General features: G+C 40.5%; 1 protein-coding gene and 1 long non-coding RNA gene across 6 annotated transcripts in view; one reads left to right on the top strand and one right to left on the bottom strand.

The window, feature by feature from the left end:
• The window catches only part of LOC116034850 (transcription factor 4), a 321,332-nt gene that overhangs the window by 198,164 nt on the left and 100,340 nt on the right, over positions 1-22,828 (top strand). The window lies entirely within an intron of this gene.
• Positions 1,906-20,618, bottom strand: LOC116034851. The gene is made up of 4 exons (XR_004101219.2): positions 20,314-20,618; positions 11,078-11,081; positions 7,438-7,442; positions 1,906-1,931 (listed from the first exon to the last, which is right to left on the bottom strand). It is a non-coding gene; the product is annotated as an uncharacterized LOC116034851 (long non-coding RNA).

The following is a 22,828-nucleotide window of genomic DNA, read 5'->3' as shown; positions in this document are numbered from 1 at the left end:
TAGACAAAAGTATATTGTATTGATCATGGATTGTGTTTTACACTGCAGTTTCTCTTGAAGCCTCTCTACATTTTTGTTTTGTTGGGTTTAGTAAATGCATGCATTTTGTTTCTTTTGCTGCAGAAATTCAATACAAAAAATGAATGCTTTATAGCTTTATAGAATGTGCATTTTACTGTATGAAAAAAAGAAGACTGAGACAGAATTGTCCTGGTACTCGTCTTCCTCTCACTCGTGCAACAATTTTTCTTACTTTCTTTGTGTTCATCTTTGTTTTCCTTTTCCACACAAAATCAGCCCAAATAGGTCCTCTTTTACTGTATGTACTACAGTAACATATGGTCATGCGATTGAAAGAACCTCAACACCTGAGTGTGTTTCCTACATGGGAATCAGCTGTGATTGATCTACTGTATTTGCATAGCTTCAATCAGCTATATAAGTATATTTGTGTTTATTTGTGAACAGCTGTTCACTTTGACTTTAGCCTATAAGTTAGGTTTAGAACATGTTGTTATCTGTTCTGACATACAGAGTGAAAGCATTTGCAAATCGGTCAGTAAAAATCCATTGTTTTGGTCTTGGTTGAGCTTGTGTGTAAAAGAAGTTCAAGCATTTTAAATTTGTGTTAACTGTATGCATTTTGTGTCAAAGCAACAAGAAATATGTTAAATGTATAGCCTACACAGACGGAGTTTAGGAAAGTTGTTAAAAGTATTGAAAAAAATTGTCATAGTGATCGGAAAAAAATGTAATATACAGTCTAAGGTAAATACCTGTAATCTGTAACCCTCACAGACAGTGCTGTAATATTATTGCAGTTGCAGTTTGAAAACAGTTTCCTGTCTTTTGGTTTGGCGCACAACTAAGCGGGCCAAAATGTATTGTGAACCTCAGTTGCTATACGAGTAGTCGCTTTGCCAGACCTTCCTCTACAGCGCTGCGGAGGAGGGTCTGGCGAGTCAATACAGCATTCTGGGATGAGAGAAAAACGTGCTCTGGTTTATTGGCATGGGCATTGGGCAGCGCTAAGCGCCGGACGGAGCCACGGTGCCTCTGCAAAATAGACTCGGGAAGGAACTTGTTTTGGTGGAACGTGTACGTTCAAAAGTTGTTATAGTTGTGCAACAGAAAACTCAGATTGGACAGATAGTCTAGCTAGCTGTCTGGATTTACCCAGATATCTGAGGAGCAGTTAACCATAGTCCTCAGAAATCCACCCTTGTGTTGTCTTCCCCTCGACCATGCAACTTTTAATTTTTCTGGGTCAAAATTTAAAATTTGTACTTTTCCCCAATGTTTTTGAAGCCTTCCCGTTTTTTTGTGTCACTTCTCGATGTTTTTGTTACTTTGCCCGACATTTTTGTCACTTTTTCCGATGTCTTTGTCGCTTCTCTCGATTTTTTCTTTCAAATGCTATAAAATTTAATAAAACACCCAAATTCAACTGATCATATATTTTACTTGTGAAGAGCGTTGTATGGACCATCAACGTTATTTGTTTTGACAAATTGTTTGACAGAAACCCAAATTTCGGATATAGAAACTTTTTGAAAATGGGTCGAATTTGACCCGAAGACAACAGGAGGGTTAAAATGCCAACACAAAGGAAGGAGAATGTGACGGACATCCGGCCGAAAAGAGCGACATCCGGCAGAATTTCCGTCGGCAACGGAGCAATCCCGGAAGTGGAACGTCGTGGATATAGACTAATACAGTATACGAGCCGGACCAAATGTGCGAGGCCGGATTTAGCCCGCGGGCCTCAAGTTTGACACGTGCCGTAGAAGAACGTCACACTAACGACACGGTTGGTAAAGTCTTGTATTGACACTCTGGTTTTGGAGCTTGCTTTGCCTTCATGTCTGTGGCGCTCTGAGCCGTCTCATCTCTCTGCTCTAAGCCTCTCTGTTCCCACCTCCGTGATGTGACTAATCCTTCCTGCTTCCTCCCGTTCACATCAAGAGAACAGAAACGAGGAGAGGACCTGCTGCCTGTGAAACGGAGCGGTGTTTAGACTGCAGGAAAAAATACAGTAAACTCAGACTCTCTGCCTGCTTGTTGGCATGAGTGTCAGTTGTGAGAGAGAGAGCAGAAACTGTACAGAGAGCTCTGTAGGTATACCTCTTTTTTTTCTTTCTAAATGTATTCCTTTTTTTGCGTTTGATGTCTTTAAATAGCCGGTTCTGTCGTGCCGTGAGTCAGTCTCGTTTGGAGCTGTGGCTTTTTATTCTGAAAAAAATCTGCTCAGATTGCTGACAGGTTTTCATTTTCATAATTCTGTTTAGGGTTTAGTTCCATTGGAGCGTCATTCACCAAAACGTTCTTAAGAACAAATTGGTTCCTAAACCCCACTTATGCAGTTTTCATGAAGATTCTGGCATTCACCAATGTTTTCTTATTTGGGATTTGTTCTTAGGTAAGAACAGAATTTCCGCACACTTAAGAGCACTCTTAGGCTACGTTATGCTTAATTCGGATTTTTTGCTCAGATCCAATTTTTTGTTTGGCTGTTCACATTACCTTTTAAAATGTGGCCTATATCAGGGCCAGGGTCATTGTTTTGCGCCCTTCTCCGGATACAGCGTTCACTGCATGAGTCATTGCCATAGACCAGGGGCAACCTTTTTAATATAAAGTGCCATTTTAAAATGTTCATAATCAGTGGGCCATATCAGCTTAAGCCTGCCATCATCTACTGAGCCTGTTCAGGCAGTGTTATTTTTTCTTCACATTCTGTGAAAAAGGAAATGAGTACTAGCCAATTAGAGACAGAGTAGGGCGGGTCTTCGCAGAATGGGGATGGGGGAAAAAGTCAATCAAACTACAGTACTGGCTGTTCTCCCGCCAATGGCTGTGAAAGAGGCCATTTGACAAGCGGATTTGAACATTTCCGAAAAAACACGCTCACTTGCACACTTGCTAGTGTGCCATTGGTTGAGCCAATGGTGGCACCCGTGCCTATGGTTGCTGGTTCCTGCCATAGATTGGTAATAGTCTATGGCAATTGCATTCCATGCATCAGTGTTATTTGCTGCTTTGTAGCCACTGCTGACGCTAAATGTGATGTCTCGTTTTTCACTAACTTCTTGCAGCAGTACCTCCACTTCAGAGTCGAGGCCCTTCACCACGTCTTCACTGCGTCTTTTTGACATTTCTCTAAAAATGCACACGGCCCTGCTATCTCATACCCTTCTTTGTCTGTGTGTGTCTGTGTGTGTCTGTGTGTGTGTGCATATTCGTAATATACGGGGGGGATAATCAGAACTGGGCTTTTTTTTCACAGTTTGTGTTCCTTTTGTAAGGTTTTTGTCGCGTCTTCAATGTTTTTGTCGCTTTTTGCAAAATTTTTGCCAGGTTTTTTTCAACGTTTTTGTTGCCTTTTTCAGAGTTTCGCCTCTTTTGAAATTTATTTGACACTTTTTTCAACGTTTTGGTACCTTTTTTTGGGACAATTTTTTCAATCTTTTTGTCGCTTTTTTTAATACACGATCTCAACCCCCCCAATGTTGAACCCAAAGTTACGTGTGTGTGTGTGTGTGTGTGTGTGTGTGTGTGTGTGCAGGATTTTCAAAGTAAATGATCTTAGTGGTGTTTGATACTGACTGTGTTTAAGATCAATAGAAAGACACTGCATGTATATTACAATGACGTAGGTTTTTTGTTTTCTGTCTCTTGTTGGAACACAAAACTGTAGAAACAAGTCCCATATGAAATGCATTGTTAGTGTGCATGGCTGTAAAAATTAAACCTGTAACCCTGTAAGCTGATCAGATCAGTCCGCATTCGAATGTACTCTCCTGAAATTTTTTTTTGTTATTTTCCCCTGGATGGTCTAGCCTCGAAACCTGCTGCCAATAGCGCCTCTTAACACCAACAGAGCGGTTTGTCCTCGTCTTTTTTCCTTCTTTGTAGTGCAGAAAATTGAATTCATAAATTTTTTGATGTTAGCATTTCTTTTGTTTATTTTCGACAGTTTTATTGCGCGTGAGATCTATATTTTAGAAATTTGTTTTGGGGTCTACAATAATCTATAGGGTTAGGGTCATAGAGTTACAGATGATCTAACGCTCTGTGATGCTTTTATAATGAATGTAACTTAAGAGATAAACTAACACACACACACTCACACACAGTGTGTCTCTCTCTCTCTCTTTCTCTCTCTCTCTCTCTCTCTCTCTCTCTCTCTCTCTCAATTTCAATTTTCAATTTTCAATTTTCAATTTCAATTTGATTTATTAGCATGGCATGAGTATCAGGTATAATAAAACAAGTATTATACATATACATATTCCGTGCATGTCCCTCCTGGGTATGTTGAAACAATAATATAAAAAAACCAAAAAGAATAATAATGACAATTCTCTATTTATTATGCCTCATACTGTGGCAGTAGAAGAAATATTTAGCTGCTAGCCATGCTCTCTCTCTCTCTCTCTCTCTCTCTCTCTCTCTCTCTCTCTCTCTCTCTCTCTCTCTCTCTCTCTCTCTCTATCCAGCCTCCACCTGCTCTGAGTACAAACACAGAGGAATGTACGGAAGCCTTGAGAACCAAGGTGAAAAAACAAACTTCAAGTGGGCAAGTTTCTCTTTTACGTAGGAGATGTTCTCTCGTTTAAACATACTGGAACTGTGCTGTGGCGCCGGCAGGATTCTATTTCATAGTACGCACAAGAACACCCTCCCACAAGCTGTAGTCCCACTCAGCGAGCGAGGGAGCGAGCAAGAGAAAGATAGATTGATTCATGTTTTGTTTTGCACAACACCACAATAAAACTCTTAAAAAGCTTTACACAATCATCATTGCAGCTCTCATACAGTAGCTCGTATTTCCAGAAGAGTCATCAGAAGGCCAAATACCTCACAGCGACGCATTCTCATGAACGGGTTTGTATGAAATCGCACAAAAACTCTTGCACACTCATTCGTATGATATACTACAAAATTAGGCGACCGCCGGCGTGTCACGTGACAACCGGTCACATGACAGTTGTAGGAGCCACATATTGTATGTTGTTTATGCTCTCATTTATATTATTTATTGATTATTATATTGTGCATTTATATTGTAGGCGGTGGGCGTTTTCATCGTGGTTTGAGCGGAAGTGATAACATATTTGTTTGCTTCACCTGTTCACCTGGGATTTTTGGGCTTTGACAGAGAGGAGGGTGAGCCTGGGAGAGAACACTTTCTGTTGAACGCCGCACTGACGCACTTATTTCGACTCACAAAGTAACTTTACATTTGGTAACTGCTGTGCTAGTTGTATTTTACGTAGGGCTGAACGATTTTTGAAAATAATCTAATTGCGATTTTTTTCCCAAATATTGCGATTGCGATTCGATTTTTTTTTTAAGCTTTGTCTTCTGTATTATTCAACAAAGACAAACAATAAATCATTTTATAGTATGAACAACACACAATTACACACTAGACAGTTAAAAAAGTAAAAATATAGTATATACACACACACACACAACAGTGTAATTTTTTACAGTGCACAGAGAGGGGCTGCCTCCAGCCCCTCCCCCTCGTGAAGTTGCGTGCTGCCGTGTGCACTTGTTCAGAGAGGCTATCGTTGCGTTAGCTAGTTGCTGGTGTTCTTGCCATGGGATTAACTGTACTAATAAAACCGTTGAAACACCGCGGCCCCGCTGCTGTGAAAGCTCCCCGAACGTCATTTATCAGAGTCTGGTTGTTACCCCTCTCAGTGGCAGCTCCTCCACTCCATATCTTTATAACGGCGCTAACCGCTAACCGGAGCTAACAGCTAATCAGAGCTAGTTGCCAACCGAGCCTTCAGTTCTGCGTTCCTGTATCCATTAACTGCACGTATGGACTCGAACCAGAATAAAACCCTTCATTTTATTAAAATGGCTGTAAACGTTTTAAACTACAACTCAGAGTTGTTTGAATGACAGAAATCAGCTCAAGGTACAGTGTAGCGTTAGCGTGCTAGTTGATGCTTTCTCTGCAGAGTGCAGACTGATTTGCTCTCGCGAGTCATGTGACCAAATCGCAGCCTTTGCGATTAGGAAATCGCGTTTTAACATATCGCGATATTATCGCAAATGCAATTAATCGTTCAGCCCTAATTTTACGTGTGGAGGAATAAATCATTGCAATACAGTCTCGAGCGCATCACAGTGTGTTTATGCATCTCTCAGTGTTTAGTCCCTCGCGGGAGCACTTTGTTGGACGGCTTACAGCCGCAACAACAGTAAAGTTTAGCGGCCTTCATAGTTAAAGTTAGCCGACCAAAGGTTACTGGGAGCCGGGTACAGAGCACTGTGAGCTGCCGTTCGTTTCAGCTTCTGCTCCAATTGAGTTATGCCGACAGAAAGTGTGTGTCGTGCGTAGGGTTGGGTATCGTTTGGATTTCTTCCGATACCGGTGCTAAAGCCATACTTTTGAAACAGTGCCGGTGCCTAAACGGTGCCTGAACCGATTTAAAAAAAAAATAAGAACACAAAATGACAGTCGGCAACATTAAAGAACAGCTTGTTTATTGCTAAGGCCATATGGTCAAAATTAAAAGATTTATTAAAAATGTAATAACAATAACTTATAACAGGAACTTATTTTACCAGTAAAATGCTGTTGAACAACAAAAACAAACACTAGATGGGAAAAGGGTAATTTACAATAACTTTGAATGCACCACGAGGCAACCAGTTTCAGTGAACGCACCGTCCGTGTTGTTTTTCCGACAACGGCGGTTGCAGACTGTTGGAAGTCCCGCTGTTGCAATCCTCTTCAGGGAAATACAGTCACACTTTACACCGTTTAACGTTAGCTGTCAGTATTTGAACCGTGTTTAATCCAGCTACTAGCAGGGTTCGTACGGTCAGGAAAAACCTGGAAAAGTCAAGGAATTTGAAAATAGCAATTTCCAGGCCTGGAGAGGTTTTGGAAAAATAAATAAATACATACAGAAAGTTTTGGAAAAGGCATGGCGTTTTTCTTCACAAATTCCTGTATAATAGAGTGTGGTTCAGTTAAGATCAACTGATAAAAATCTATATTGGTTCAACAATATTTTAATGTTCGGGCAGTCACGTCACTTCGTCGTTATGTTGTTCTCTGCGTGGGGTAATGTTGACGCTGATTTTAACCTTAATCCTAAAAGCAAGTCTTACACCTCAAACAACCCTTTACAGGAGTAAGGACCAGACAAAATGTCCTCGCTTTCTAAAATGTCTTCACTATCAAAGGTCGGATCATTTAAACCCAGAACCACTTAATGCATGAAAACAGTTTTCTTATTTTCTTCCTAATCATGACGGGTGATAGGTGTAGTGTTTGGATTTAGGACAGTTTAGCCTCCTACCTCAGTGTGTTAGTGCTTTCATTTCATTACATGTGCTTTGTGCAGTGGTGGAATGTAACTATGTAAATTTACTCAAGTACTGTACTTAAGTACAAATTTGAGGTACTTGTACTTTGCTTGGGTCTTTTCTTTTCATGCCATTTTCTACTTCTACTCCGCTACATTTCAGAGAGAAATATTGTGCTTTTTACTCCACTACATTAATCTGACAGCTTTAGTTACTAGTTACTTTACAAATTTACACACAAAACACATGCAGTTTTATTATAAAATAAGCTACCCAACAATATAACGGCCTACAAGTCCAGCTGAAATGATTTGACCATTAAACACACAACTGTTTGGATCGTTTCCAGTTTCTAAAATGTGAGGGTTTTTACTTTTAATACTTTTAAGTACATTTTCCTGATGATACTTACATACTTTTACTTAAGTAACATTTTCAATGCAGGACTTTTATTTGTAACAGAGTATGTTTACGATGTGGTTTTAGCACTTTCACTTAAAGGTGCAGTAGGTAAAACTAACTTTCTGTCATATTTGCTGAAACTGACCCTATGTTCCAGTAGAACTACATGAAGCTGGTAATTTAAAAAAGAAATCCGGCTCCTCTGGCACCACCTACAGCCTGTAGTGTGATTTGCAAAAATCCACAGCTCCCTGTTCAGATGCTCCAATCAGGGCCAGGGGCGGTGTCTAACTGCGTGTCAGTCACTGTTCATGCACACACATTCATTCTCTCTTGTGGGGGGAGGGGCTTAGGAGACTGTTTTGGGCTTTAGCGGAAAGGGGGGAGGGACTGAGAAGTTGTTGATGTTCAAATTTTTTGGCTAAGTCCTGGATCTTCGCAATCCTACAGCACCTTTAAGAAAATTAACTGAATACTTTTTCCTCTGCTGGCTTTGTGTGATCTCTTTAGTGACACCTTACTGGTGTTAAAGCTGCAGTATTTAAATCCTGGCCACTAGGGGACAGAAACAGCTGCCAATGCATCCGACACACTGCTGATGCATCCGATGAGGTTAGTGGCAAAAAAAAGAGCTAAATTTATGTTTTAAATTTGAGTTTATTGGTAGTTGGTGGCTCACTGTTTAGTGACATTTTCATCTTTGTTGTTGTTGATGTTTTAAGATCTCTAATACTGAGCAGAAATAGTGTAACCTAAAGTAGCAATATTTTAGGTTACACTATTTCTGCTGAATTCAGTGAGAATTTAAGTGTCATTTCAGTCTCTTAGCTTGTTTCCAGTGGTATTTGACAGCCTCCTGAACAACAGAAATGCTTTTTATCCTCTGTTTGCTTTCTCTGAAGACTTTTTTCGATCTTAAAGCAACACTATGTAACTTTTCCCGCTTTGGTCCCCCTACAGGTTGTCTCATTGGAACTATAGCTTGCGCTAAAAGTTACATAGTATTGCTTTAAGGGGACATTTTTGTCTTACATTTGTAGACTTTGTTAACATTAAAGGTCCCATATAATGCCCCTTTTTGGGTCCATACTTGTGGTTTGGTTCTCTTCATGCTTTAATGTTAAAAAAACACATTCTTTTTCTAATACTGTCTGTCTGAATGTGCCTGTATTCACCCTCTGTCTGAAACGCTCCGTTTTAGCGCCTGTCTCTTTAAGCCCCCCTCCTGAAAAAGCCCAATCTGCCCTGATTGGTCAGTGTTTCTGGGTCTTCTGCATCTGCACTTTCAGAGTCTCTGCACCGTCATTGCAGCCGGGGAATGACTGTAACGACACTGTAGCGGCACTTTCTAAGGGTGTCACAATTCTCCAAATCCATGTTTCGACTTGGCTTTTGATTTTAAGATCACGATTACCATTACATTTTTCGATTGAAACTTTTTGTTTTCTTTCAGTGCTGACTGACTAACATAAGGAACATGGACACTGATTTGTTTGTTTTTTTGCATTTCCACTCTTTCTGATGAATTTAGAAATAATTCAAGTGCCATTTTAGCCTGTTTAAAGTTGTTTTCGTTGTTGTTGTGTTGTTGCCCTCCCATATGCTCCTGCTTGTGAACACACTTCATTTAAGGCAAAAAAGTCTTGTCTGTTTTCTTTCATCTTTGTTTCACATCCACTGCAGGCGATGGGTCTTTTTTTTTTAATTAATTCATTTCTTTTTTTTCTCCCCCTTCCTTCCTGTCTCCCTGCGCTGCAACTTTGTTATTGTTTGTCAAATTTAGTTTGCTGAGTTGATGATTTACTTTGAGAAACAATTAAACGTCACATGAGAGGAGAGCGTGGGATGTCTTTGTAATCAAAAGGAAATTAGGCATCAGTTGCTAACATTAGCAGGTTGCGGAGTGCCGTCTCGCTGTTGTTTTTCTTTGCTGGTGTAGGGAGGATAACAGCATTTTTTTTCCCCCGTTAGATATGTTTGTTTTAGTTAATTTGTTGTTCAGGCTGATAGAGTCTCCAGCTCGCCCTCAGAGCTTTGCTAATGCTGACTGAATAAACAACCAAACACACAAATATATATATTCTGTATATCAAGATTATTCCCAAAAATGCCGATAATGAAACCGTGAAAATAAGCCATTAAAGGAAATAGAAATAAAATGATGTGTCTGCATGAGGGTGTTTAATGTTTTTTTCTCCCAATTTTACACACACACACACACACACACACACACACACACACACACACACACAGACACACACACTTTCACAGTGACTCTGGGTCGAGCCATTAATCTGGCTTGTGATTGTACCTAGGGAGGGTTAACATGTGAAGATGATCATATGTGAAATAATTCCATGACACACTTTAGACAGATGAAGAAAACCTTTTTATTTTACATATTTTAATATGTCCAACTTTAATGAAGTGAACCGTCGCTGTCGGGCAGAAACCTCTTAAATTTTCCCATATTTAGTCTTTTTTTTATTTATTTATGTTTTCATAAATCAGTGCTGTTGGTCACCCTTTACCTTTGTGGGTTTTTATAAATATTAAAAGAGTGGCGAGGGTGATTTTGTCTGACTTCGTCTGACTTTGTCTGAGGTAAATAGCTCAATGAATGTTTTCAGATGAGCCTTTTATTAATTTTTATAAAAACCAACAGTTTTGGACATACAGGGTTTTCACCCGACAGTGACATAACTTGTTAATGTTTGCTCCATTGGATTAAATGAAGGGTCATTCTCTAAAGGCTGGCAGATGTGTAACATGTTGTAATATTGTCAGCATCATCTTGTGTTTCACAGTTTGTATTATATATGGTTCGTAAGACAGTTTATTGATATGAGCTAAATAGTGCAGTTTGACACACATACACACACACGCACCCACACACACACACACACACACATATATATATATATATATATATATATATATAGTAGACGGGAAGTTGATTTGATTGAATATGAACTGAATCTGATAATTCTTAACCCAGAAAAATACAAAAACATTTTTTCCTTATCAAATTCTAATATTAACACCAATTATATGATATATATTTCCCAAAATTGTAATGTACTTTTACATTACTCTGAGTCTAAACTTGAACATTTGACATGAGATACATAAAGTGTTTGTTGTGAATAATTCAATACATCAAAGCTCTTCTCTAAAATTGGTATTTTGTTTATTTTTATTAAGAGAAAAGTTGATAAAATATTACTCAACACTACATTTTTGCGGATCTGGTTTGTGAAATGCTACAATCCAACCCCAATTTTGTCCAGAATAATTATGTGACTTAATTTCCAAAAATTGCAGACATCGATATAACTGTCCTTTGCCCCTCCGAATCTGTGAAATGGGGAGAATGTAGAGTGTACAAGTGTCTTAGTCAAATAAGTTCTTAAGTTCCCCCACTTTGCTTTAAAATCTATCAATAATTGTTACATTTATCCGACAGAAGTTTCTCATTTATTATATTTAACTGATTTAGAATGGCTTAAATGCTGCTTCAGTAACATAACTTAACAAAACACAAAATGTACAACAGTCCTTATTAATTAAGTTGAACATGATTTTTACATTTATCATCTCTAAACACAGAGAAAGCATTGTTTTAAAGTATCTGTTATCAACTTGTTAAACCAAAGACTATAAAGTAATGACAAACTTAATTTACAAAGTGCCAAACAGCCATAAAATCACCTTTTAACCTGTGGCTCGTCATTTAGTAGTTGAGTTTGAATCTAGAGGATCCAGACAGCTCCCTACCAGCACCAGCCTTCATTTCCTTTGCTATTAGTTATTTAAAGAAGTAATCCTGGGAAGTCTTTTTTTTCTTCTTTTTTTTAAACCAGACCCGAAAAGCATTTTCAATCCCTGAACCCATTAAATCCTGTCAGCGATCTGACCGGAGAGATCCGCTCCCATCTCTGGCTATTTCCTGCTCTCTCTCTCTCTCTCTCTCCCTCTCTCTCTCTCTCTCTCTCTCTCTCTCTCTCTCTCTCTCTCTCTTTATCTCTCTCTCTCTCTCTTCCCCCCTCTTTCCCTCGTCTCTTCCCCCCTCTCTCTCCCTCCCCCTCTCTCTCTCTCTCTCTCTCTCTCTCTCTCTCTTCCCCCCTCTCTCTCCCTCTTTCTCTCTCTCTCTCCCCCTCTCTCTCCCTCGCTCTCTCCCCCCTCTCTCTCTCCCCCCTCTCTCTCCCTATCTCTCTCCCTATCTCCCCTCTCTCTCTCTCTCTCTCTCTCTCTCCCCCCCCCTCTCTCTCTCTCTCTCCCTATCTCTCTCCCCCCCCCCCGCTCTCCTCGGCTCAGATGTGGTTTTGTTTAAAGTCGACAGCGTTAATTAAATTAAGCCAGGTCTTGCAGAAGGCACAGTAGGAGAGCCGGCGGTCCCCGGTGGGCCGCGGGGTGGAGGAGGGATAGGGGGTGGTGTAGTGGTGGTGGTGGTGGTGGGGTTTGGTGAGCCATACTGGCCCCTTCAGGCGGCCCCAGGTACCACAGAGGAGCCACAGACCCTGCCAGTCAGCTACTGCTGTCTGTTAACTGTTTCCCTGCCCACTGAAGACACTGAACCCCCCAAAAAGTTATATAACTACATAATAAAAATCGAATTTCAGAACTTGCTGTCTTGCTCTGTGTTATTACGCTGGCATTTGGTATTTTATTTAACATTTCATAACAGAGTCTGTGTGTATGGCTCAATGGTGTTTTAAGCCCCCAACGTCGACTTCAAGGCAGCGCTGCGACCGTAGACTTCAAGGCACCTAACCCTAACCATGTGGCAGCACTGCCTGGAAGACGACGTTGGGGGCTTAAAACACCAAACACCGTGTGTGTTTGTTTGTGTGTTTGCTGATGAAGGTTGTCATGTTAACCATGAGAACTTGCAGATTCCCAGCAACACAAAAACTCATTATGTTCCATTATCGTGGAGTCAAAAATTCCCAAACTGAAAGTCATTCATTTTGTTTCAAATCAAATCAAAATCAGCCGATTTGTTGATTTAAAAAATAACAGAGCATGTGTCTCCACTTGAGAGTCTGCAAAAAAAAAAAACCTTTTAAAAATACATCTACGCAGTGACATCGCCGTGTCCACACAATTAGAAAAACATGAAAACACACAACGGCCTCACCTCCTTGTGTGTGAAGTGTCCTGAAAATGAAGTGTGTGTCCGTGTGTTAGCATGCTGCTTAAATTAGCGGTGTTGTACCGGGCCTTGGCAGAAGATGAAATGAGAAAGAAGAGGCTACAGGGAGGGAGGGGTGAGAGAGAGAGAGAGAGAGAGAGAGAGAGAGAGAGAGAGAGAGAGCATTCAAATTCAGTTCTGACATGCATGGAAAAAAATGTCCACGGCCCTGTTTTGATTATTATTATTTTTTTTTTTCTTGTAAACCTTTATTTCCCCAGGTATACACTGACAAACTGCAAAACAAAACAGCATATTACATCAAACGATGACTAATCAGTGTTCACTAACAGGACATGGTATGTATGGTCAAATAGTCCATAATCCTGTTTTTTTTAAAACCATGCTAGTTCCATGCTAGTAAAAGTAATTTAACCCTTGTGTTGTCTTCCATTGGACCATGCACTTGTCGTCCTCCCGGGCCAAAACAAAAAAATCCACACTTCTTCTGACGTTTTGGTGCTTTTTTCAATGTTTTTGGCTCTTTGTTTTGTTGCCGTTTTACACTTTTTTTCACTACCATGTATAAACACCACTAACACCAACTTACTACTAGTTTTACACTTATTTTTGGAATTCACGGTCAATAAACCTAATTTATAGGAAATTGTACCTAATCCTTGAGTTAAAAAAAGCAGAAATTATGAATTATTTAGACTAATATTAAAGGAAGGATAATCACAGACTGCTATATGTCAACGTTCAGTCGGGATACTGTTTCGAAACGTTTCAATTTCTTTTTCAAATGCTAAAGAAATGTAGCAAAACACCCCAAATTCAATGAAATTAGAGATCCGCTCTTTTGTTGTTCTTGCAAAGCGTGTTGTATGGAATCATCCATGTTATTTTTGGTTAATTAAAATTAGGAAGTTAAAAAGAAACCCGTATTTCTTATATAGACATTTAGAAAATGGCTCAAATTTGACCAAAGACAACACAAGGGTTAAGGTGACTCTGTAGCTCACACCAAGATGAGGGTACAAAAATTTAAAAGCACTCTCACGGTTTATGTTTTAAGAATGGATTGTAACTTGTAATGAGTGGTAAAGTACTGCACATAGACAACTCTCACGCTGGTTCGTGAAATGGTCACGTTATTTTGATTTTTTGATTTGTGTACAGGTCACGATTTTCTCGTTTACTTCGCGTACAGGTCACGATTTTCGAACGTGACCATTTCACGAACTGCCATGATACTGGGCTGCTCTGGGGGACGCAACAACGGGGAAATGAAACGCCACACGCCGGCGACAACAACGGGGAAATGAAACGCCACACGCCGGCGACAACAACGGGGAAATAAAACGCCACGCGCCGGCAACAACAACGGGACGGACCGCCACACGCGGGACGCGATCCCTGGGCGCAGGGACACGGTCCAGCGGTCTCTGTGGCACGCAACAACGGGGACATGAAACGCCACACGCCTGCCACAACGGGACGGTTGTGGTTAGGAAAAGAAGAACGGGAAAAGGAACTATAACATGCAGGAGACGCAATCCCCCAGTCTTGTGTTTTGACCCATCCACCACCCCGACCAACCTCCCTGTGCGGATTTTCGCCTTATCAATACTACTCGCTACCATAATCATTCTGTGATCACGAAATATGCTTCCCATTGAAATACATTACTTTACAATTTGTGTTCAACACACGAAAATAACGACATTAACGTGTTCAGTACACGAATCAATAGATTCAATAACGTGACCATTTTACGAGCTGCCATGAGACTGGGCTGACATAGACTTATAGTTGCAGAGGACCATTATAAGTTTTCTCTCCTTGTAGCAACGGTTTGTTCTCAATCAGTGCTCCCTAAACTGTAGGTCACCATAGCAACAGTACTAACGAGGTGACAGGTGACGCAAACCGAGCGGTAACCGTGGGTTAAACTGATTGCCAACACATGGAGGAGGATTTAAACAGCTACATTTACATTGGTAAGAGCTCATATGAGAGTCACAATTCACTCTGAGGTGTTCGGATATGAAACGTTAATGAACTCAGTGACTTGAGGTTTAGAATGGTGCCATTGTCCTGCAGCAGCTTCGGTGTTTATACTAACCCAGAGAGCTACTTTAGCCAGGGATGACGTCATGGTTTAACTGCCACACACACACACACACACACACACATACATACACACACAGACAAACATTTGGGTTTAGGCTTATCCTAAATAAAAGTGATTATAGATCAACTCTTCAGGGTTTAGACCTCATCTGACGTTTTATCCTTATTCCAAAAAAGACACTTTAATACACACCAGCTGATTTAAGTCCTCCCTGTAAAACTCCCATTTGAACTTCTTTAAATGAATTCTTCTTACATATTTAAGCCAGCAGATGACTATGGCAACCAAAAATTGCAGTTCGTAAGATAGAGTTTATTGATATGAGCTAAATAGTGCAGTTTGACACACGCACACACACACACACACACACACACACACACACAGACAGCTGTGTGTTCAGCTATGTCGTGTGGATGCTTCGATGACTCACTGCACTTGACGACTCTACTGCAATGCCGTAAAAATATTTGCCTGTCAAGTCCTGATTGTGAACTGCTTGTAACACACTTAATGAAACAATCCAAAAGATCTCTGTGTGTTTCATGCATCTGCGTCTATAAGGTATTTGCTTGGCTCCTTGCCCCAAAATGTCCCAATCATGCACTGGACCGTCATTTTGAGTCAGATGGCAAACTGACTAATTGAATCACAAGGCACCCATTTGTGTGTAGCCTATGAGTGTGTACATGCATGCGTTTGCACGTGTTGTTTGTGTCTCTTTTTTACCCACAGAGAACTTTTGTTTGACACAAAAAACACTACACACTACATAAAAAAGGCCTACACGATATTAACACAAATGTAACCTACTTACTGTGGGTATACAGAGAAGCACACAGCCACACAAATTTGTTATATTAATGTATTTGTTTAGGATGTTCAGCTGACTTACATTTCTTCCAAAAGTACATATTCAAATGCAAACAAACAAACCTCAGCACAAAAAGTAAAATGTATTATGTAAGAATTCAGTTTCGACTAACTTGGGGTTTTCTTAATGATTTCCATTTAGCCTACATGTATTCCACTAGTCTCACATTTGTACTGAAAGTCTGATAGGGCAAGCACTAATTGTGTCTTAACGCAGACAGTGATAGTAGTGTAATAGCTATTTAGCTGATGTTGGACTGTGGTAGCTTAGCTCTGCTAACATTGTGTTAGCTTTGTGACCTGCTGGATAAAGTATTGCTTTGCTAATGCTATGCTTTCTCTGTTTGCCCTCATAAGTTATATTGAACTGCGGTTATCTTAGCCCCACAGATGTTATGCTAGCATTGTACCAGATGTTGGATTGCATATCGTCACAACGTCCAGTCCGTAATAATGAGCAGATTGGTAGATAACAATGATGCGGTAGAAACACTACTGCGTATATTCAGTGGGCCGCATATCACGGAAGTAAACCCAGGAGCTTTTTGGAATTTTTTGATGCGCCAGGGGAGCAACTCCATTGAACTGAATTTTGAGATCCGATATCCAGTTGATATAATACACCAATGTCTTAACCCCGCTAATGTTATGCTAGCTCTCTGTTGGCTTATCATGGTGCACCGATTGCTTACTGCTTACCCTGTTAGCTGTCAGAGCTAATGAGGCAGGAGTTTTGGGAATTTGCTCCCCAGTTGGTCAGTTAGTTGTGGAAACCGCCATCTAAACTTAACTTTAGAAAAAGATTTTCTTCCACAACTGCCTCAGTGCTTTTAAGGTTTCTTGTCAATGAAATGACCTCAGCCTGAAGATGTTCGCTGCCTTTCTGTCCTTGTGAGGACATTTGGCTCCTACAAAGACCTCTCTTTCACACACACACACACACACACACACACACACACACACACACACACACACACATATGAATGCCTGCTGCAGATGTGCTCCCTGGTACATTCCTGAGCCCAAACATTTGGCTGCAGTAACAGGCAGCAGAAAGCGGCACTCTGATTTGCTCCAAGGCTACGATGAATATCACATGTTATCACACACACACACACTGATACACTCTTGCTCCCCCCACGCGCACACATACACACACACACATACAAACACCGACACACAGACAGAGACATATGCACACGCGCACACACACACACACACACAAATAGGCCTGTAGGCTACTTGTGGTGAAAAACTGCTTTAAGTTGTTGATGATATTTCTCAGTTGTCCTCGGCTGCACAAAATGTGTCTTTTTTTACCCTATAGTTTCATTTAGGGAGTGAAATCATTTTTAATATTCATCTTTTCTTTTATTCTTCATTATTATTATTTTTTTGCTTATAAGCTGTTACAGCTCTCGTATGAGCGGTACAGAAACGTATGATCCCGAAATTATTGAAATTGATTGAAATTGATTGAAATGTATATTAAAAAAATCCTGGTACAGAATATAAAATCCTCTATTCCAGACTTAAATACTGAATACAACAAAAATAAATGATTGTAATAAACATTTTTGAAATCACACTAATTTCATGAATCACATTAATTTCATGATTAAAAATGACTTACATTTCATGAATGAATTACATAAATAAATTACAAACCAGCTTTATAATTGTACATGACATCTTTTGTCAAACAAAATGTATCCAACCTATTCTTGAAAAAGTTAACTGAAGGGGACTTCACAACTTCTTCTGGAAGCTCGTTTTGATGCTTTTAGCGTACAAGGTTTGAAGATTTTTTTTTCTCTTTTCAGACAACAATGTTCTGGAGTATAGCTTTAAATCCCACCTATTGTTCCAAAAATGAAAGATAGGCTCAACAGTTGTATTATATATTCCATGGACAAGCTTATAAACCTCAATAATTGTGGGCAGTTAAGATGAAGTTCCTCCAGAATGAAATGATTCTATGATGCGTTCAAAGAAACTCATCCAACCAACGCATTTTCATGAACGGGTTTGTAGGATATAGGACGAAAAGTCATGCACACTTAAACGTATGATATCATACGAAAACTAGGAGACCGCCGGCTGGTCACGTGACATTGGCTACAGAGCTCCGTCACAGCTCGTCGTATCACCAGCAATTAGTAGATATGTTGTGTGATGTGATGTGATATGGTGCTCCGCATGATGCTCTGTCAGGTCAGCGATAGTTGGTGGTTCAGTTACCCGAGAATAGGTGACTGAGCCGGGTACAGAGCACCGCTAGCTGGCGGTCGTTGTTGGGGGTTCAGTTACCCGAGAATAGGTGACTGTGAGCCGGGTACAGAGCACCGCTAGCTGGCGGTCGTTGTTGGGGGTTCAGTTACCCGAGAATAGGTGGACTGTGAGCCGGGTACGGATGAGCCGCGGTCGTTGTTGGGGGTCAGTACCCGAATAGGTGACTGTGAGCCGGGTACAGAGCACCGCTAGCTGGCGGTCGTTGTTGGGGGTTCAGTTACCCGAGAATAGGTGACTGTGAGCCGGGTACAGAGCACCGCTAGCTGGCGGTCGTTGTTGGGGGTTCAGTTACCCGAGAATAGGTGACTGTGAGCCGGGTACAGAGCACCGCTAGCTGGCGGTCATTGTTGGGGGTTCAGTTACCCGAGAATAGGTGTCTGTGTGCCGGGTACAGAGCACCGCGAGCTGCCGGTCATTTCGGCGAGATCACGGTTAAGTTTAGGCAAGAAAAAGTGAACGTTATGCAGTGGCAAAAGTTAAGGTTTAGGCACCGAAACGACTAGTTAAGTATAGGAAAAGATTGTGGTTTGTATTAAAGACTCCCAAGGAACACGCATTTCCTGGGTGAAAGTCCATCACCCCGACCTCCTCCCTACGCAGCCAGCAGTCAATGTGGTGCACAACGCCAAAAGAAAATATGGAAATCATACGAATTACAGTGCGTATCTTTTCGTAGCTTTTCGAACGCTGATCCAACACGTCAGGGTGAACGAACACATTCATCATTTTTCTAGCAACCATGCTTCCTTTACGTTTCTCTACTGGTTTTGAGTTTCTGACAGCAATGCTCGTGAATGCAAAGCTTTTGTTTCGTTGTTGTTTCTGCAGTTGATTGATAATTGTCAGATGTCAGACCAAGTAGTGTTTGGAGAGCGGTGCCTGCTGACAGTTAACATGCCATGTGATTTTAACATGACAAGTTATGTCATGGAAAAACTAATGGTGATCACAGAAAAACGGAATGTGAGAGATATTTATCAGAACTTATGCCGTTGCTGAATCTTTTTTTGAAAGCTTTAACAACTATTTTAAAAGTCTTCACAAAGTTAAGGAAGCTTCGAGAGGTTGTGGGTTGGGTTTATCCATATATCCTGATCTGATGCATATGTTTGGTGTAGAAAACTCAAAACAACCTCCACAAAATGAGAGTTAAACCAGAGATGAGAAATGCAAATTCACTTTTGGAACTTGCTGAGGAAGAAAGGAAGGAAGAGAAATAAGTACAAGAGATTAAAAGACAAAAGAGGAATATTTGTAAAAATGTGTAGAAAAATCAGTTGAAAGTTGTAAAACAAAAAAGCAAAAAGTAGATTGCCAAAATTAAACTTGAGTCAGAAGACGCAACATGAAAGGAAGAAAGATGTAAAACCTTCTTTGAATAAGAGTGTTGGTTTCAACAAAGCCATCGCTTAGCGATCTCAATATCAGCTTTTAACACACACACAACACACACACACACACACACCCTGTCGTGTGACTGTAATGCCTGCTGGTGATGTGGATAAGCTTCATCTTTAATCATTGTTTTCATTCTGTGCACGCTCTGTGTAAAGTATACCTGAACACAAAGCACTGAGCGAGCCTTTCTTTCAGCAGCAGGTTGCACTCTGCACTCAGCAGGAAGACAGCAGGTTTAACACCAAGTCAGGCCAAAAAAACTGAAGTCAGGTTTTACTGTTGGACTGGTAAACATGCTGCAATTCTCCAAAATGAGTTGACTCAGCTGATCTCCACTGTCTGAACTGGATGCTGGAACATTTAGCCAAGAACTATCCAAATACCCCAAAGTTTTCTTGCTCCTTCCATTTTATCCAGGACTTTGAAAAGTAGTGATAGACAAGTATCCCAGCCAAGGGCGTAACTTTGGGATTAACATTGGCAGGGTTGAGGTATCCACTTTTGAGCAAAATTGTAATTTTGAACCTGAGCCTTTCCTGCATCAATTCATGGTGCAAATGTCTTTATTTATGTAAAGGAAATTCTAATAAGTTTTTGGGGTGGGTTGCACTGGCCAGTTTTGATTATTGGGGGGGTTTGTCCCCCCTGTAAATGACGCCTACGATCCAGCATTTGTTTTGCCAAGTGGTGATGATGGAGGATGTGAGCCAGACTTAAATGTAAAACTTAAACAGTCCGCAACTGCCGTTGTCGGAAAAACAACACAGACGGTACGTTTACTTGAAACTCTCCTCGCCATCCTCGTGGTGCATTCATAGTTATTGTAAAATACCCTTTTCCCACCTAGTGGTTGTTTTTGTCGTTTACCAGCAATTTACTGGCAAAATAAGTTATTGTTATCAGTTATTGTTATTACATTTTTAATACATCATTTAATTTTGACCATATGGCCTTAGCAATAAACAAGCCATTCTTACATGTCGCTGACTGTCATTTTGTGCTCCTTTAAAAGAAATTTATATATATATATATATATATATATATATATATTTTTTTTTTTTTTTTTTAAATATATATAAAAGTATCGGTTCAGGCACCAGCACCATTTAAGCAACGGTATCGGAAAAAATCCAAGTGATACCCAACCCTAGTCCCGTGTGAAACCAAAAGTCACTGGTGACTTTTTTTGTTATCGACGTGACAAAGTCACAGACCGATCTGCCCGCGATTTGATTTCGCCCTGCAGCTCAGGCTGGAAACATGTACATTTTTCTGTCCTGCTTCCGTTACAAATCTGCGGGGACTAATCACAAACTGGCTTATCCACCTGGTGGGTTTAACACGACGACGATAGAGAAGCGACGGCAAGCAGCTTTTTGTTTACATTCAACATGGCGGCCACCGAAGCGCAGCAACCCGTTGATGCCGCTGTCACTGCTCTTTTAAAAGCTTTCAAAGGCAAGTTTTCTCTGAAAACGGAACAGCAACTTGCCCCTGGAACAATTCCTACAAAAGAAGGATGTGTTTGCCTTACTACCAACCGGCTTTGGTAAAAGCCTAATTTACCAGCTAGCCCCGCTGGTGGCCAAAAGAATGGAGCTCAGCTTAAACCCCGTTGTTGCGGTCTTGTCACCGTTGGTCACGCTCATGGAAAGTACGTCACCCGGATCGGTGGTCTGATTGGTTGAAAGACTATCCAGTTGTGAACAGAGTCTTTGAACTTTGCCCGTTGATCTCTTGTGCAGTAGAAAATACAGAGCAGACTCCCCAAACTAATGATCAATCTTAAAAGATTGAGCTTGGTACTGGTGACAGTCAGACTGGTGTATATGTATATATGTATATGCATATGTATATGTTAATATCCATTAAATCAACATTTAATTACCTTGACAGACAGATTTTGGCTGAGATCCATGGTTGTTTGGCTCTACAAGAATGTGTGTAATATTTAACACTTGGCTGGAATGTAAGAGCTGGCAGAGAAATCTGAGTTTACGGGTCGCAATTATGACTCGTAATTATGATGTTGACGTGAACGCTATTTACAAGTTGGAAACTGGCAATTACAGTAACTCCCATGTCACATGACTTGCCTACACTTAAAAGTAACTTCTCAAACGTCTATTGAAGCAGAATTGTCTTTAAAGTATGCTTAAGGTGGTATGACAAAGTTTGCTTTCATTCAACAAGTTACACCCCCTCCAGCTCCTCCTTTATTTTCAAGCTACAAGAAGTTGAAATAGGAAGTTTGTTTTGTTAAACCCCACCGTAACGCTTCCCTCCAATTTGTTGAATTTCTCAAAATGTTCCGTTTGTTAGGCTGAAAAGAAAATCACAGAAAAATCACCATAAGGGCTGCTTTGCATTTTTAATTAAGAAACTAACATATGAATATATTTGCATATTATTGAGTTGCAGATTGAATCATGCATACATAATTAGCGCGCAGCAGCACTCGTTCGTTTGCCCCTCTCTCTCTCTCTCTCTCTCTCTCTCTCTCTCTCTCTCTCTCTCTCTCTCTCTCTCTCTCTCTGCACTGTGCTTACTGTTTTTTCGGCAAGCTGTGGTTCTGATGGATGCCAGACACACACACACACAAACACACACACACACACACACACACACATGCTCGCTTCTTCAGACACTCACATCACAGACACACTTACACACCCTCTCCAAACACTTTCGTACTGTGTGTGTGTGTGTGTGTGTGTGTGTGTGTGTGTGTGTGTGTGTGTGTGTGTGTGTGTGTGTGTGTGTCTCTTTCTCAGTTTGTTTTTTGGAGGCAAATTAGCGTTTGATTTCCTCCGTCAGAATTGAGGCCACATCAGGTTTTTTACCCTGATTACACAGGAGAGAGAATGAAGAGAATCTATTTTTCTTTCTTCTCTCAATCTTATTCCTTTAGTCTGTCAGCCTTATTATCTATCTATCTATCTATCTATCTATCTATCTATCTATCTATCTATCAATACATCCATCCATACTTATGGCATTGTCACATCAATCATTGGGGAAGTTACTTGAAGAATGTAATCAATTACAGCTATGTTACTGATTACTCAAAAGCTAAAGTAATTAAATATATTACTCATTACATTACCTTCAGGTAAAAGTCAGCAATGCAGCAATTTGGACGTATTTGCTGACCATTAGTCTCGCATTGCCAGACCTTTGTCTCCACAGCGCTTTGAAGTAAGGTCTGGCTATACCATACATACATTCTGGGATAGGAGAAAAAAACTCTCTGGGTT

This window comes from Sander lucioperca, chromosome 14 (assembly GCF_008315115.2).
Source record: "Sander lucioperca isolate FBNREF2018 chromosome 14, SLUC_FBN_1.2, whole genome shotgun sequence".
Lineage (NCBI taxonomy): Eukaryota > Metazoa > Chordata > Actinopteri > Perciformes > Percidae > Sander > Sander lucioperca.
This window is presented reverse-complemented; position numbering and strand designations above follow the sequence as displayed.